The sequence below is a fragment of the Athene noctua genome, chromosome 1 (genome assembly GCF_965140245.1).
Source record: "Athene noctua chromosome 1, bAthNoc1.hap1.1, whole genome shotgun sequence".
In the NCBI taxonomy this organism is placed as follows: Eukaryota; Metazoa; Chordata; class Aves; order Strigiformes; family Strigidae; genus Athene; species Athene noctua.
Genome location: NC_134037.1, coordinates 262,050,153 through 262,068,864, shown reverse-complemented (window position 1 = coordinate 262,068,864; position 18,712 = coordinate 262,050,153). Strand labels below are relative to the sequence as shown.

General features: G+C 44.9%; 1 long non-coding RNA gene across 1 annotated transcript; it reads left to right on the top strand.

The window, feature by feature from the left end:
- The first annotated feature begins 256 nt into the window (after positions 1 to 256).
- Positions 257 to 17,125, top strand: LOC141973969 (uncharacterized). The gene is made up of 3 exons (XR_012635640.1): positions 257 to 297; positions 1,187 to 1,279; positions 16,569 to 17,125. It is a non-coding gene; the product is annotated as an uncharacterized LOC141973969 (long non-coding RNA).
- The last annotated feature ends 1,587 nt before the right edge of the window (positions 17,126 to 18,712 follow it).

Below are 18,712 nucleotides of genomic sequence, written 5' to 3'. Positions count from 1 at the left end.
GTCCTCAGAGCCAGACCAGCCTCCTATACCTAAATAAACCTGGGGAAGGAGAGAGAGCACCATGGGGAGGTGGATTGGCATGCTCTCCCCGCTTGCCAGCCCCGAAGGTGCAGCACTGAGAAATGTTGAAAGTTGCAAAAGAAGCACCAGAGTCTATTTTCTTTCACTTCACTTGCAGAGACTCAGACCCTTTCACCCCATTTTCCTGAACCATGATGTAACCGGTGCTGCAAGTAACAGATCTCACTTGTGCAGAGACGCAGTGACCAGCACCAGCTCAGACAGAGCAACACTTCGGTAAGCATAGAGCAACAGCACAGACTTAGACCAGGATTTTCCAGGGGTAAACTCCTGGTTTGCATCTTAATAGGGCTTTTGGGCAGGGGCAGCATATATAGCGAGCCACATTGTGCTGGGTTTGGTTGGGATAGAGTTAATTTTCTTTATAGTAGCTGGTATGGGGCTGTGTTTTGGATTTATGCTGAAAGCGGTGTTGATAATACAGGGATTTCTTCATTATTGCTGAGCAGCGCTCAAGTTCAAGGCCTTGTCTGCTCCTCACCCCACCCCAACAGCATGCAGGCTGAGGGTGCACAAGGAGTTGGGAGGGGACACAGCTGGGACAGCCGATCCCAAATGAACCAAGGGATATCCCAGACCATATGGTGTCATGCTCAGTGTACAAAGCTGGGGAAAGAAGAAGGAAGAGGGGAACATAGGAGGGCCACAGAAATGATGAGAGTGTTGGAGCACCTTCCCTGTGAGGACAGGATGAAAAGGTTGGGGTTGTTCAGCCTGGAGAAGGCTCTGGGGACACCTTAGAGGGGCCTCCCAGTACTTAAAGGGGGCTTATAAGAAAGACGAAGACAAACTCTTAGTAGGGTCTGTTGCAACAGGACAAGGAGTAACGGTTTTAAACTAAAAGAGGGGAGATTCAGACTAGATATAAGGACAGAAGTCTTTACTGGGGGGGGGGGGTGGTGGGTGAGGCCCTGGCACAGGCTGCCCAGAGAAGCTGTGGCTGCCCCCTTCCTGGAAGGGTTCAAGGCCAGGTTGGACGGGGCTTTGGGCAACCTGGGCTGGTGGAAGGTGGCCCTGCCCGGGGCAGGGGGGTTGGACTAGATGATCTTTAAAGGTCCCTTCCAACCCAAACCATTTTACAATTCTATATTTCTGTGGCATTCAGAGCGATGGCATTTGTCTTCCCAAGACACTGTTACGTGTGATTGAGCCCTGTTTTCTTGGAGATGGCTGAACACCTGCCTGCTGATGGGAAGTGGTGAGTGAATTCCTTGTTTTGCTTTGCTTGTGCACACAGCTTTTGTTATACCTATTTAACAGGTTTTATCCCAATCCACAAGTTTTCTCACTTTTACCCTTCCGATTCTCTCCGCCGTCCCACCAGGGGGAAGCGAGCGAGCGGCTGTGTGGGGCTTAGCTGCTGGCTGGGCTTAAACCTCTACAGGTTTTGTGAGTCCCAGCCACACTCCACGAACACCAGGATGTTTTTGAAGGACCAGTGCCATTCCCAAAGGTCCCAGTTAACATTTTACATTGAAACCGCTCCCAGATGTCAAACCCAAAGAGCAATATAATACGTAGATCATGGTGGCATCACATGGTCGAACAAGCACTTGATCCCAGGCACACACAGGGAGTAGGGGGACCATGGAAAGCTCATGCCTTCCTCTGTGAACTTTTGGATCAATTTGCTAATTGTCATGACAAATTGACGTTTGGTGCGGCACCAAATACGCCGTCTCTATAGTCAATGGGAGGAGACAGGCAATGCAAGAAAACAGTTTGTTCACCATGATATTGAGAATGAATTACTGAGGGAATGTGGATGACAATTTTTGTCTAGAATCCAGTGTTTAGAAGCAATGTCTGTCCTTGGCTTCTTGTTCGTATACCAGCTCAGGGGGTGGGATATAAACTCTATTTTTCACACTGCCCAAGCTGCTGATAATATATGTGATGAGAGGAGCTTGAAAGGAAAAGGAAGAGGTCTATTCTGAGTAAATGAGGATATCCTACAGAGCCCTTGGGAAGTGCCTATATCCTGCTGAGGTGAGCATGGCTTAGAGCTGGCTTGTCTAACAGAACAAGTAGCAGAAAAGAGAATATCAGTTAAAGTAGCCCTTATCTCAGGGCTAAACTCTTCGTCAGCTTCAGCAGGAGTTCCTGAGGATAAAATGTGGGTGTGGCGTATTTGCATGTGAATACAGTAAAACCGTACCCTGCACTCACCCATATCAAAAGCAAGAAGGGTATTGCAAAGGGAAGAGGAATCATTACTTGCTTTTTAGAGTACTTTTTAAAACGTTTGTTTCTGACTAGAGCTGGGTGGGAAATTATCTGTGTATATATGGTCTAATGTAGTTATTTTATCGTTTCTCTTGTAAGGACAAGGTTCTGCGTAAAGATGGCTTTTTAAAATGTGTCTCCCCGGCTTGTAAAGATTTAATTCAGTTCTGCTGTGGAGGCAGATTAATTCATTTTAAGGGGCAAGCTGTTGCCCCAACTCACACCTACAAAGCATGTGGGGTTGTGTTGTATCCTCACATCTTCTCCAGGCCCTCTGCACATCAACTGCAAAGACTTCTCGGCTCTCTCTCACCAATGTGTAACTTAAACCTTCATCTTTGCGACCCCTGACTTTTGCCTCAAAGCTTACAACTTGTATATCATTACTGAGTTCCTGCCCATCATTCCTGGGCCTCCTTTGGACTTTTCCATCAGCTTCACTGGAGGTGGAGTTCCCATCTTTTTCCAATATTCTTCCACCCAGCGCTCTCATTCCTGGGGCCGGTCCATAATGCATAATGTTCCTCTTCAAGTTCCTGCCAGGTAGGTCTTTATTAGTTTTGGTCTACGTGTTGGATCATTGTGTGGATCGTTGCACAACTAAGTCCTGGACAATAACAGGATTCTGTGCATTCGCTAGTGTTTCCGTCATCGTTTCCAGGACTAAAATTTCCCCAATTAAAATGAAGTAAGAAGAAGAAGAAAAAAAAAGAAACACAGACCATCCACTGCTACCCTCTACTTGCGAAAGCCATCTCATCAGTGAAACAATGCTCCCAAAATCTGGCTTCAGATGTTACAGCCCAAGCGCAATAGGTCTTGTCACCTTTGACAGTTTTTTATTGCTGTTTCCTTCAACACTGGTCAATATTTGCATAATAAAGTTTCTCTGATGCTGGAATGCAGCCATGTCTTTGGAAAAAAGCCCTGGCTCTGTCGGGAATGCCTCTTAGAATGAAAGAAATATATGAATTTCCTTAATTTGTGCAGGGATTTCCCTTTCAGTAGCTTGGCTGGCCCTGGTGGAATAATAGCTAAAAGAGACATTGTGCCCGGTTATTTTCTTCTTTCTCTTTGTGCTTCAGAGGTCAAGAATGTACGAGCTGCAGCTCTGCTAAACTGGAGGAAAATCTTCTGATAATCACAGTAAAGGCACAATAGAAGATGCAGCTGGATTTTTGCAGGGGAAGCAGCTGTGGGATCTGTTTAGAATGGGTAGGATTTGGGGAAATTCCTAAAGGCTGGGAATATGTGTGGCATTTATAAAGTGCAACATACCTAGCAGATAGAGAGCTAACATCAATGTTTATTATATTAGTAACACCCATGGCCTCCGGGAGCTGGGTGCTGTACAGAAGGGAGACATTCAGGGACTTGTAAGCCTGCTGGGGTATGTTTTTGGGTGCTAGTTCAAATCCAGCCTGGTTTGATAGAGGTGAAAACTTTCCCTTTCCTCACTGCCTGGAGTCAGTAGGTAGACATATGTCCATCTTTTATAAAAGCTACAGTTACCCTCTGTGATGTCCTTGTCAGCAGAGAGGTGGGTGTTGAAGGAGCTGCTTTATACTCCAGCCTCACTGCAAGAGAGATGGTTTCTCTTCCACATCATCTCTGAAGACGTATCAAGCCTCTCGGATTGTTTGACTGAGGCACAGTACTTCTACCCTTGCAGATGAACTGGTATCTCAGCTGGCAAGCCTGCCTTGTTTGCCCCACCTGACCTGGGATCTCCAGAGCAACTTCACGCAATGATACCTGAAGATAAAATATAGATAATACAAAAGATAATATCCTTTGAGGTGGGCCAGATGCAAGGTTTGAGGAATCTTCTCCCAACACTTACAGAAATGGGACAGCAGTGTCCTTGTAGTCTCAGGGATAAAGGAAAGGGCTCATGAAATAGGCTGGCTGGGAGATGAGTTCTTGGTGTTCACAGATCCACAGGCTGGTTCTTGTAGACCAACAGCAAGGCTATCGTGTCAAGAGATGTAAATTCCTCGAGTCAAAGTCAGAATGGATTTTCCAGTAGTGACCTTTCAGTCATTTGTTCATTGAGCAAACAGAGCCCAAAGTGTGTCCATGATTTTATACTAAGTCACTGCCTGAGGGACCTCCCTCCCTACCTCTTCTTACACAGTCAAGGCACTCATAGTCGTGTAGACCACATCCAGGCTCTTGAACAGATCTAGATCACAAGCACTTTGGTACAAGGTCCTTTTGTATAGATAGCAAAATATCCAAGCTCGTGCTGCATGAGGACCTAGAGGTTTGCAGCAATGTCAAGATATGCCTGGAATGTCAAACCCATGCATTCTGGATTCAAGGCAAGCTGGGTTTTCTTTCTCAAGGAGCAGTCCACATCTGCTGTCCCTTTGTGGAGATGCAACCCATCGTCTGTGAACAGCAGGATGCTGGGGCTCAAGGACACAACCCAGTTATGGCAGCCCATATGGCATTACCACATGTTGGCTGAGATGTAATAACTATTCCAGCGCATACTCTCCATGCAAAGCAAGCAGAAGTTGGACACTAATGCATGGTAAGCTGAGTTGATGGGAATGACCTCACATTTGGCTGCCGTGGCTTACCTTGCATTTGATAACCTTATTAAATGACTCTGTTGTGCTGGGGACTTAACCAGGGGTATTTATGGAGACTTGCTGGGCTTTGCATGTTACCACGTGTCTTACCAAAGATTTCTCTGAGCCACAGTTTTCATCACGTGAACGTGAGCTGAGAATTCAGTCAGATGAACACACATCTCCAATGCCTGCATTGGCAAAAGTCTTCCTTTCCTTCTGAGGGCATGGTTCCCCTAAATCCACAGGGATTTCCTCTGTAGCAAAGCGGGCTGCGCTCCCATCTAGCCTTAAAGTCCAGTCACACAGCCTGGTTTGTATCGCCGCACACAGCTCGGGGTTGCCAGCAGACTGCCTGGTCCACAGCACATGGCATTTGGCCTTCAGCCTCCTCTGGGTCTTGTGTGATGCCCCATGGCCCTAGTTCATAGTAATTATTGAAGGAGGGACGGGGGGATTCAGTTCAAAGTGTCTGAAATATTAAGTGGGCTGTGCTGCAGCCTGCCAGAGTAATGTTTTTATAGCTAGAAACTGAGGGTAGGTGTTACGAGCTCTGAGATGTGGCATAAAGACTTGTGGGGGTGTTTGAAGGTGCAAAGCTTGCTGGGACAGAGGGAGCCAAAAGTGGTGCAGTCTCATCAGCAACACCTACTCTACTAAATAAAGCCGGCCAGGGCCGATTCCCTGGCCCTGAGGCCAAGTGTCACAGCATGGCTTGTGTCCAAACACCTCGGCTCTCCTCTGACTGAGAGCAGGGTTTGAGAGTGAGCTAATGGCGAAGCAGCATGGACAACTGGCACTCCAGGACCTGAGCTTACACCCTGGACCTCTCTTACTTAGGAGTGGAGATATTCCCTGAGATCCCAGGAATGATTTCAGGGATCTTTAAACTGGCTCCTCTATGGTTTAGAAGCAGCAAGAACCTTCTTATGGGGACTGCTAAGGACCTCAGATTGTATTTTATAATATGATCTGATGTGAGATGTTGCCCCTTCATCAAACACAAGAGCAGCAGCTCTGTCCACCTTCAAGTACAAGGACGCTCCAGAAGAGAAGACCACCACGTCTTCTGGTTGCCCTTTCCGTAAGGCATTCACACAGACAACACCATTACTAGACAAGGCTGTTATTTAAAAGTGTGATTTCACACGGGAGTAGCAGACTCAGCACTTCCCAGATGCTGAGAAAACAGTCACCGGTCTCCTACCACTACGATGAACTGGGCCCACTTTTCTTGGAAGTAAACATCTGTCTCTTGTTACTGTCATATCTGAATGATCCTCAAGCTGATAGAAAAGTTTAAACCTTATCTTGCAGATAGGGGGAAAAAAAAAAAAAAAAAAAAAAAAAAGGAAATACAGATGAAATACCGTAAGAAAATGTCACACCCAAACCCTACACCTTTCATGTGAACCATGGCCACACCAGTGAAAAGGGTCACCTTGTGAAAGAAACTCAAATTTTGTACCATGTAACTCAATAGTTTTGTACTACATCATAACATAGCAGCTATATCTTCTCAGCATCTTCCCGCATGTGTTATGCAAAAGTTGGCTAATACATCCCAAATGTCCCAGCTGGTTTATGACCAAATACGCATTAGCCTGGCTAGCAATCACTCAGAAAAAGGCTTGTTAGGCAGCTCTTTGCCATTAATTTTTTTTTGCTCAGACATTAAACAGCCTCGTCCACCTAGATCATAAAATGTCTTCCTAACCCTGCAGACTGTTAAAAAGCGTGTCTGCAGACATTTACTGTCACATCTGGAAAAGCCCGTGCTATCATAATGACTTCAGTACAGATTTCATCAGAAGACACATGGAAATTAAGCTGGATTCACCAAATCCCTTGCAAGCCATTCCACACTAAGCACACAGGAGCAAACTCCCTCTGCTTTGGGGTCTGCACAAGCCGATGGTGCTCAGCTTGGTTTGCAGGTGAGTCTTCAGGTCTAATGTTGGATCAAGCTGCCAAGCTGCAGTTAAGCATTTTTCCCTGTTCCAGCGATCCTGTTCCTGACTTTGCCTCTGCACATTTTGCATTCCTGAATGCCCCTGGGACCCTGGTTCACGATTCCTTCGCTGATACTTGCTAACATGACGAAGTCATATTTCCTTCTCTCGAAAATAAACCCTTTTGGAAATCCCAGACTTGACTATGACTTATCTATAGGTCAAGGCGCAGTCCCAGTGTTTGTCACAGTGCCAGCAGGGACTGGGTGCTCCCTACTTATCGACGACCTGAGATGTCTACTAACTTACCCTCTTGTTTTCTAGTTGTCTCTGCTCTATGTTGTGGTGTAAAGGCTGCAGTGAATTGCCCATGGTCTGATATAACTATATGATTTTATTGGGGGTCCCTGGTTTAATCGGTTGCTCTGCTGTGGCCGGAGAAGAGCAGACCCAGGAGAGCCCTTGCCCTGTGGTTGCACTGCTCAAGCTGATGGAGCACAGATCAGCTGGGAGATGGCCTTGTACTTTGCAATGCTGTCTTCAAATGGTCGAGGTGGCAGCATTATATTTTCCTTGTAAATGTTTCAATCCCTTCCTGGGGCTGGAAATTTGTGGCTCTGGGGACTTTGCCTACAAAAAGGCTGTTTCCACACAGATAAGTGAGTACAACATGAAATTTTGCGAAACGTAGAGACAGAGAAACGTTTCTTTCTAAAAAGAAAAAAGTCTCCAGTGTGACAAATCCAAGTATTGGAAATCTTGCTGAGAAAAAGTCTTTTCTCTTGGTGAACATAGACAGGTTTTTACTCCCAAGTTTGATTTCTAGCCAGGAAGGACAAAAGTCCTTTTCATGAAACTTTAAAAAACTGGGAAAGAAATACAAAGTTTACAAATTCCTTTCAATGCTCCTCCTTATTTTACCATCATTACTGGAAACCCACTGGACCTGAAACCTTTCTGGCTTGAAAACCAATCAGGTGACATTTTAAAATACAGCCTTGAGAAGCAATCAGTGACTTCATTCCCTTCTTTTCCTTGATTGTTGCGCTTTCTTTTCTCCGTGGTTCCCAACCCTCTGCCTTCCAGCCCATCCTTAAACCTACTACCTGCCTTTTCGTGCACACAAAGGACCCAGACTTCCCACTTATTTCTACAACCAGGTCACAATTGACTACATATGCTTAAAAAAACCTCCCACAGGCTGTGTAAGGAACTCCGCCCTGAGCCAACCAACAGTCCCGATTCTCTTTGCAGATCCTTTCCCATGGATGCAAAGCAGTGATGGAGTGGGTGTCAGTGCCACCATACACACTCTTTTGCACCCTCTTTGCAGGCCAGTCAGGCTGCAGGCTGCCAGCTGGGCCAAGAAGAGATCTGTATCTCTTAATCTTCCTTCTCTTGGCGGGGAGCTTGGCCAGCTCTTGGAGAAGAGGGCACGTTTCTCCAGCCCACTCTAGAAAAGGTTACAACATCTGCTTGCCAGGGAGGAAGAAAGCCACAGTACAAGGATCCCATCTGTTTTCCATCTTGACATGAAGCCAGAAAAGCCAGTTGGTTTTTCATTTCCCCAGATGCTTGTGGAACTCGGCTCCTCACCCTCCCAACTGCGCATGAGGAATGGAGGGTGCTGGACACTGGTGAGGTTCGGTGGTGCCATGAAGATCTTGTGGACTGATTCACCAGCCCCCTGCCTAGTTTCTTGAGAGAGGGAGGCCTTTTCTTCCCCTGCAGACCCCACCTTGTGATACCTGAACATGTCCTCATGGTCTCAAGGATGGTGCTAAGACTCCAGCTGAGGCACAGACCTCTGTGGCCCAGGTGAACCCCATGCAATGAACCTCTCAAGGGTTTGTTCTTGAACCCCCAGCGCCCAAAGTTAGCTGAGCTGAGGAAACAGGGAAGCTACTACTCCTGAAGCATTTTGGGATCTATCTGGGCCTTATTGTGTGCTCCTCTCTCTGAGCAGCATATGAAGGGATCTCATAAAGGGAGAAGTATAACAGAGGTACAGAGGTTTCCTGCCAAATCTGGGAGACGGGGAAAAGAGCAGTTTGCTGCTAGTCCTTACAGGTTAGCTGTCTTATTCTCCTGTCCCATTGGGAGATATGGAAGGAGAGGGGTTTTGTGACATCTGTTAGTACCTGCAGGGTGATACGTGTTTGTTTTATTCCAGAACATTTGGCTCAGCAGCCTTTCCAACTACATCTCACCTACCTGCAGGCAAAGTGCTGGTCATTGTTCCCAGCCTGGCGATGGGGGGTCAGGTCTTGCCAGCACCTCCATCCTCTCCGCCTGCCTGAAAACGGCTATGGATTAAAAGCACTACCTCAGAAGAACCAGTAAGGGACCCAACAGTTCTTTTTTCAGTCTCCACCCTCAGCCCCCAATTTATTAAGCAAAAGAACCAAATCAAAACCTGACCTAGTGATGATGTGGTCCATATCTTGTGGTTGAGACTGGGAGTTTTTACCTGAAAAAAAGTTGTTTCTCTTTCCCCTAGCCCTTCATCATGTTGTGGCCCAGGAGCGCTGTCTGAGCTCTCTCCTTTGGCTCTGAAATCTCCTGGGAGTCACTGGGACAAGAAAAATAAGCAAATGAGAATCAGCCCTACCTTGACTATCCCTGGTGAGGGAAGCCTGGATGGACATCACAGAGACTCCTACTCCTTGCAGTCAGAAAAGCTGCAAGGGCTCATTTCTGAGGAAAGATAAAAAAGAGGTCTACAGCTTGTGTGTGGCTTGACTGCCAGCTATAGCTATAGCAGGCTATCTCTCTTATGCCTCCATTATGCATCCTTGAGGATTATAAGGGTGATGGTAGCTACATGAAAGTCAGATGATGTCCTGGAAGGAGACACCCAGGAGGGATGAAGGGGGATCTCTTTCAGTACAAGAACCTTCTCTTGTAGAAGGAGGACTAGGGGACACCAAATGGAGTTGATGGGAGCTAGGTTCACGACAAACAAGGGAATTAGCTCTTCAGTCAACAGAGAGGTGAGTTGCAGGACTCTCTGCTGGGGTATGAAAAGGTGACAGGAGCTCAAGGGGAGAATGTATGACTTCAGGAAAGGGAAACCTAAGGGTTACAAAATGCTCTAAGCCTCCAAGTCTATGTCTGTATTAGAGCCAGCTAGAACCAGAGCAATGGCTCCAGCTCTGTTCCATGATCATCCAGACCGCCTAAATCTTAGCTTACTCCCCACCGTGTCTGAGGCCCACACCAGTTTCTGAGTCCAGACAACATCCAGGCATGGTCATCCTAGCAAAGGGCAAGGATCATTGACAAAACTCAGTAGGCGTGAAGTCATCTGTTTGGGCGATAAAAACCATCTGGTTACAAGTTCTGCTGTGCCACTTGCCATGGGCAGCCAGCAAACACGCTCCAGTCTGGTTTATTTACTAGTGAAATGCAGCCAAAGATGCAGGTATCTCGGGGCTGTACACAGGCACTCGAGTCCAAGAAAGAAGTGTGATTTCCAACACGTCTCTCTCTTTGGCAGTGCCTGTTGGCTGGGCTGAGACATTCCCCTGTGAAGCACTTCAGGCTGCTGTGATGCTGAGATGCTAGTGGTCCTCATTTAGGCATGTCCATCTGGCCTTGCCCCATCTGCTAGCAGGACTGTGTCTCCACTAGACCTTTCCCTGTTCTTCTGATCCAGGGAATTGTAAAAAACAAGTACGATGCAAGCTGGGATGGGTACCAGAAGGAGCATGGCACCCGTGGCAGGAGCACAATGTCCCATTAGTACCTCGCACCTTCCATAAGCAGCAGACCTGTTCTGGTCGAAACAGTTTGTCTGATGGGGTTTCTGCAAGTGAGAATAATGTGGCCCATCTGGTAGCTCCAGAGCTGGGATTTAAGCCCAGAAGCTTGGTCAAAGTCCAAACAGAAAGTTCAGCTGTAGCTGGGACACCATATTTAAAGGATAATACAGTTTTCCACTCTCAAGCACACTCTTATAAAATCCTGGTTATAACTGAGCACAAAGGAGAGCAGGAAAATGAATTGGTGTTTCATAGAGAAATGCCTTTCTTTGACTTATTATGCACATAGATTTAACATGTTTCGAAGGCAATTTAGCCAGAATGGAGACAGGAACTCAGCTCCAAGAGTTTGGGATTATTATCACTAAATTAATTCGCCTAGCTCTACAAGGAATACAGTTGCTTTGTTTTTTCTTCTAAGTATCCCAGGTATAACTGATGATTTACAATAGTAGACTAATGCTGAACTACCGTGATGGTGTGCTGCCTTAATCAGAGAAGTTCTGGGCTATTTTATACAACAATGTCCCTGATGCTGATTTCTAATCACTGCTAACAGAACGAGTCCAGGATGAGCTAACTCAATGACAGAGCTAGCACATCCAGGCAGGTGGGTTATCATCCACCTTTGATGCTCTTGAAACCTCGACCCCCTGCCAAAGTTTTCTGGAGCTGGCCACTGAGAGCAGAAGGCATCTGAAAGGACAGAGGATGGATGTACACGCATTCATGAAAGCAGAAGAATGTCACAAAGGGCTTGTATCCTCAGCAAATCAGGGTCCAAGCTGCAGTCCCTCCAGCTTACCAGAACTTGGCACCTCTCTTACAGCACTCAGCTCTGACAGACAAGCTCTGGCCAAGTTTTCTAGGAGTCTTAGCATATTGCCACCCCCAAGTGTTCATTCCTTTCCTCTTGCCAGGCTTAGCTAACCCAGTGAGAAGAGCAGAAGACGTTCACTAGGTTCTCAGATGCCCCTAATCAGAGGTCCATACATCAATTATTACTCCTTGAAATCATTTTCCCCAGGAAAAGATCCCTCAGTCTTTCTGAGAAAAAGAAATGCGTTAAAAAACCCCAACAAACACCATTTCCTACTTGCCCTCACACTGCACCATCCTTCCCATCCATCACCGTGGTGTGTGGACACCTATTCCCACCTCCTCCCATCGTGAGTATCCAACCTGTAGGCCGCATCCATCACAGCCCCAGATGCCTCTGAAGGCCCCTGAGATCTCTATAAAGCTCTGTGGGCTCCAGCGGGGCTTGCAAGCTGTCAATACCTCGTACGGGATACTCAGCACCTCAGCTTCAAGTGACTGGTCCATGATGTAAGAGGGAGCTTAGACCATTATCACCCAGCTCCTGGTCTGTTCTGCAACAAGTCCATCTTTCCTCTTGTTTAATCATGCAAACGACATGGGAATATAAAGGATATGAAAAAAAGATGGCATAAAATACAACTGTATTTTTACAAAATGTTCTTGTAACTAATATAATACACAGTCCAATGCACTTTACAAGGCAGGCCCTCTAAAACCTGCTACCAAACACCAGAATTCATATGTTCAGCTGGTATAAATCATTGCTGCTGATTTACACCAGCTGAGAAGCAGGTCACAATTGCCTAATTAAATAGCTTCTCTTTGAGCAAAAAGCTATACTTTTAAAAAGTGTAAGTGTGAATTACTTTATATAGCCCATCAATGGAAAGAGAGAGAAAGTGAGAAAAAAAAGCACAAAAAAAGAGAGAGCAAGAGAGAGCAGAAGAAAGAAAATTAAAAGGAAAGGAAGGAAAGGGAAAGAAAGAAGGAAAGGGAAAGAGAAAGAAAAAGAAGGAGAAATAATTATTTTTTTTTTTTTTTTTTTTTTTTTTTTGGGGAGCTCAATTCCTTTCATTGTGAAAGAATGGGGAAGTTTGGGAAACCCGGACTAAATCACTCACAATGATAACAGGGTGATACCGAGAGCAGTAAAACTAATTTATTGGGTTGACTTTATCTGATTCCAGGGAAAGTGAGTACTGCTGAGTGCAGTTCTGACTTGCGTCTGACAAGACACACAGTTCAGATGCAAAATTACATTAAGCAGATGTAGCCCATTAAGAAGCCGAGTCTGAAAATGTACTTTATCCTGTCAAGGCAAATCCTAGTTGAAAACTTTGGGCCTTTAAAAAGAAAAAAAAAAAAAGAAAAAAAAGCAAACCTTCAAGAAGATGTTCTATTTTGGGTTTTATTGCTTTAATCTTTTTTTGTGTCAGTCCTAGTTACAGGGTGATGATAAATATAAACCCACCTCCGTATAACATAACTCCATTACGTTGCCTCAGCTATAGCAGTGAAAAGTCCCTTAGTATGAAACCCAGCAGAACCATCCTGGATTCAATTATCATCCAGAATTAGGTGAGGCTGGCCAGATCTCAGAGGCAAACCAGGTAAAATAAATCATATGTTCTTACCCCAGACCAGGCTAAAAAAAAAAAATAGAATAAAAAAGAAGCACAGCCAGTTCTTACCTCCCTCATGCCCATCCATCATGGGGATGGTGCTGGGTTAGCTCAGATGTAGTGTCTCCATCACTGAAGCTGCAACGAGATGGTTCTCTCCCAGGTACCTCTCTGCACAAGAGCACCTGAAAAAATACGGGATATAGTGCAGAAGGAAAACTTGGATGGGATTTGAGATCTGTGGAGTTGCGTTTGGTCGTTCTAAAAGAGGACAGGAGTTTTATTCAATAAAAATTTGGGGGAATTCCTGTACCCAATTCCTTTATAACTATCCTATTTATATTTATATATAATATAAACATATATATTTATATTTATATACCCAAATTAGTTGCAAAACTGGGAAAGAATAATTGGTCTGGACTAAAAAAGGGCAAAATACACAATAATGTATTAGTCACTGAGGCACTTAATCCTCACTATTGAATTTAGGTTCTTAAAAGGTATTTTGGAGCCCCTTCCCTCTGAGTGCTGACTTTTTTTGGAGTATTTCTACTCATTCTCCATGATTCCTTTATTCTTATGTATTTCATCCAGTACACACACCACTGAGAGAAGTGTTCAAAAGTACCAGCAGGGTATCAGCAACGAGAAAGAAAATTAATCTCATTAGACTGACCAAGAACATTTTGAGGAGAAAAAGGATGACGTTGAAAGGACGATCAGTGTATGTTTATGTAGGAGTATCTCTCTCTTATCTAAGTCACCTAAAGGTAAGCCAGGGCACTTAAGTTATTAAGCAGACCACATAGAGTAATGGAAAATATTTTGCAAGGATAAATCCTCTACCAGCAATTCAGTGTTCATGTAAAACACCGTTACTGTATGGCATTCATTTTGTTCTTTGATGTTTCTTTGTTTACATTTTATTATCTGGAATAACCTCTTTAATGTTGGGGGAAAAAAAAAAAAAAAAAAAAAAAAGTTACTTTGTACCAGAGCAATTAGAAACACAAGTCAAGTTCAGGGCCTTGAGTCCGACATTTGATTGCAACCACAAAGTGGACAGTGCACTTAACAGTTTGGTTTTCTTTATAAACTCCATGAAAAGTAACTTTTTTTTTAGTTTTCTTGGAATTATGTGTAAATCCCAAGATGAAAATGTTCCCTCTAATGGAGAGAAGAGGAAAAAGTAAATCTAACCACCTACATTTACGTGTTTACAATGCTTGATTTCATCCATTGGGTTTCGTTGTTTTATTTGGAAGTGTCTTTAAGCAATTTATGTAAAATAATAGATGCCAGCTGTAATCATTTTGAGCATAGGAGTTACGCAGGATCATGCTCTGATGCTAATAGTCCAGATATGCTTAACAACTAATTAGCTTGGTTTATAACAAGACCAAACATCAAAACAGAAGGACCTCTATGACAAGCATCAGGCTAAGGATAAATCTCATCCAACTTCTGACATCTGCTCTGTGGATGTCTGCAGGAAAAGGGTCACACTAACTCCCCATGGACATAATTCATCTTACCCTGATTTTTGGAGGCACGCCATATTTCTAGCACTCTAGAAATATCTTTATTGACAGCACAGGGAGCTGAGGACAGCTTGCTCCATGACCTGTGCAATGTCAGAGGAGGTGAGTTCCTCCTGGAGTAATTCATTCAACAACCTGGGAGTTTTTGTTTAAGGTCCTGTTTAACTCAGAAGCCTCTCTTGGAGATTTGGGGCTGTAAGGACCAGACCTGGAGCTCTGACCTGGTTATTAGGAGGCAGGATCAGCCCAATGGCTTTGCAGAGCTCATTTCTGCGTGTCACACAGTTTGTTGGTCCACGGTCGATGTGGAAGAGCCCTTGGGACCAGTGCTGTGGAGGGAAGAAGGAGTCCTTGAACCCTTGCATCACGAGATGCAGGGGTGCAATTCAATTGTCTAATTGTCAGTACTATTTGAAATGCCTTTGGGTGTCCCTTGACGTTTCTGCTCCAGCCCTGGTGGGCAGAGGACTCCCGCAGGGCCAAGATCACTCTGAAGTCCTGTGCAAAGCCTCAGATGACATCAGATGCTTCACTGCAGGCTGCTGAGAACATCCAGCAGAGGAAAAGTTATGTGTGGGGGGGTCAGGGCGAGCTGGGGAGTTGTGGCTGCCTTAAATCAACTGATTCTTTGCAACTGTCAGCTTGACGCTTTTATGTCACGCTGAGGGCTGCTCCTCAAGCGTGGATACACAGGGAGTTGCTAGCTGTCAGTTCCCACTTTCCCCAAAAGCAAAGAGACTTCCATTTCACACCCCTCCCCGCATCTCGCACACTGCCTGCAGCCAGAAAGGAAGCACCTGCAGAGGTGAGCATCGAGGTGGTATTTTAATCTGTTCAAGACAGATGAGGAGAGCAGTCCTGAGCAGAGCAAGTTTAGAAAAGAAAACAGTTTTTCTGCCTAAGCCTGGCCCTGGTCAACATGTGCGGCAGTTTGTAAAATTAATTACATATTGAGCAGGTAGTGGAGTGGGAAGTAGCTGCAGGTGGTGCGTGTTTTCAGTGTCTGCATGCAGCAGAGAAAAGTCTGGATCCTCCTTTGCGTGGTCAGCTGCCTGGACGTGGGGGCTATTTGGTTTGAGATAGGCACACCGGTCGGTTTTCTTTGGGGATGTAGTTGCTGTTATCAATGACTTTTATAATGACCCAGATTATAGCATCTCATTTTAAATTTCAAGCTATTCAGGAGTATCCTAAATATCCTAAACATTGGGTACTCCAAAACAGCTTGAAATTTATGATGAGAAACAACGGGGAAGGAAGGAAGCCCCCTGGAATGATTGATAGAGCTAAAATCTCTCTTCTAAAATTCTGTATGAATTTTGAGAAAGCAGGCAATCCTCAAGGAAGTTGAAGTTGAGCTGCCATACACTCCTAGAATTTCAAGCAAACGCGGGGTTGTGAGAACCCAACGTTACCTGGTTTTATTTTATAATCCCACCTTCGCTTCAGCCTGGGTTCATCGCTCATCACCACTGAGCAATGCTACGGATCCGATCCCAGACTGAGTGGATTTGAGTGGATTTGGGGCCCAGTGTTATAAAATGTGAAAGAAACGTGGGTCTCCATTAAAAAAAAAACCAAAAACAACAAAAACATGTTTGTCAGCAGTTACCACTTAGAGAGATCTGAGATATGGATAACTGGCATTTATAGGATTCAATTCCCCCAGGTTTTCAGCGCTTTGGCCCTGATCCAGAAATACACATGTTGTAGCCTTAAGCGTGCGAGCTGTCCCCGTTCAAGTTGTCGTTGTGTTGTACGAGTGGGCAGGCTCCCAGAGTAACTCAACCCACGACAATTTTTAGGTCTGAAGCTTGTCCCTGTGTGGATGGCAGCCCCACAGCCCCAGCGCAGCGTTACGGAGCCGGTGGCTTTCTCATGAGCTCTGTGGCATTTTGCAGCACGTGCCTTCACATCCCAGCTCCTGAAGTCGTTCAATTACATGATACCCTCCTCTGCCTTTTTATTTTCTTTACAGAAATATCGAGGCCATGTGTTTCTGGTGAATACCCTGAAAAATTCCACTTAAAAGAGGAAAAAAAACCTCGACGCAACCCAGAAAGGATGGTTAAAATAACTCATTTCATCTTTACAATGCAGTCCACTCACTCTGAACCAAAGCAAATAAAAACAGCTCACAATGCATACCATTGTTATTATTTTTATTATTATTATTATTATTGTTGTTTTTATAATTAGAAAACAAAGCTAATGCTGCTTCCCTGAATAGCAGGTAACTTTCGCTCTAGATGAATAAACCACTGCTCTGCTGAGATATTTAATCAAACTCTGTCTGACTGATGAAACTGGTCCTGAGGGAAAAACAAACCAAAACAAAACATGTTGTACATGTTAAAGTCATTAATCTCAGGTGGATTTTAAGTTTCCCGTTCTTTCTCTCCCTCCCCCAAATCTTCCTTTCTGCTCCGTCTCCCACATGTAGAGGACAACGTCATTCCTCTCCTGGCTCCCATCTGCTCTTGGAAGCAAAGTGAAGGTGTTTCACGACCCTCTGCCTGGTGCAAGGAGGGCAAATCCTTCATGGTGGGGTGGTGGTGGTGTTAAGGACGAGCAATCCCAGAGCTGAATTTTCCTCTTGCTCTCCAGAACAGGTAGCCTGGAGCTGGGCAGCTCAAACCCAGCTCCCTTGGAGGATGCTAATGGTTGTCTACAGGGATCTGTTATTTAGAAAAATGGAAGGTCCCTCAGGGTCTCTTACCACTTTCCTGACAAAGGCACTGTTAATTGTATTCAGATTTTTGCCTCCTTTCCCCACCCCCATTCCCCTCAGCAAGGGCTTTTGAGGCTGCACATGAAACACTCGTGGGCTGCCTGCTTTAGCATCATTAAGATACTTCCCGTTTTGCAGACTAAACTAAACAATCGGATGGGAGTTTTCTATAATGAGTGTAATTTGCCTACCTTAGGGAGCAACTTAAATAATGTAACACTGGAAGGGGGTGAGGATAGGGGGGGAATTAATCAAAAAATAGAAAGCCAGCTGGATGCATGCAAGATCTAAATCCTCAGATTTGGAAGCAGCATTAAGTCCAAACTGTTTTATTAAATCACAGATTTTTTTTTTTTTTTTCAAATGAATAAATGCTACAAAGCCACCGATATAATACTTTTCAAGATAGCTTGCCTTTTCCCCTCAGGGCTAATAGGGTAATATTTTGAAATAATAGCATTTATGGGAATATATCTCAGCTGTATGCTCCCAGCTAGTGTAAATCAACAGAGCTGTGTAGTAGAACATGGAGCTGGACTAAATTATACCAGCTGTTAGGATCTGGTAGAGCATGTGATAAGAGAGGGAACTGTAGCATCACCTCACAGAGACATTCGCAATAATTAAAGCTATTTCATTCAGAAGGTGAAAGAGCTCAGTGTTTCGGAGCAAAGCCTTGAAAACTGGTTGCTGAGGGGCTGGGGTAGGAAAGGAGACTGGTACCTGAAGGTCTTGTCCTGCCATCAGGGATATGTCTTCCTTGCAAAACTGGTTTGTGACAAGTGTTGTCCCAAATATTTTTCAGACCACACACACACACAGAGAAAATAATTTGGCAGCTACATTTTGGACTCCTGTTGTATCAAGAATTGCTGGTGAGAGCAAGGACACTTCTGGCCTCTCTGTGCTTTGCTGCTGATGCCAGGATGAAAGCATCAGAGCCAGGTTGAAAGGAACAAGATGCACCGTGGGTCATTCTACCGGTATGGTCCCGTGTTATAGACTCTCTTCTTATTCCTAGTTTGTACTAAAAGAAAACAGAAAGCACTGTCTCCCTCTCATAGAAAAAAGTTTTCTGGAAAAAAAAAATGCCAGAGTGTCAAGAGGGAGATGACCCTAATTTGCTGGATGAAGCAGGGCTGTGTAACAAGGAAGGCCCTGTCCATGACTCATCTTAAGGCACATCACCCTGGGTACAAGGTTAACACAGGGTGCTGCCGCTCCGGAGAAGGGCACTGAAACTTAGAAATTATGGGAAAAATGGTAACCAACAGCCTAGGCCATGGGCTGGGGCCACACAGACTCTTCTCGAAGAAGCAAAATTCAGATGAAGCCCATGATGGATTATTTAGAGGAGGCAGCAGAACTTTTGAGCCTGGATGCCCCAAACT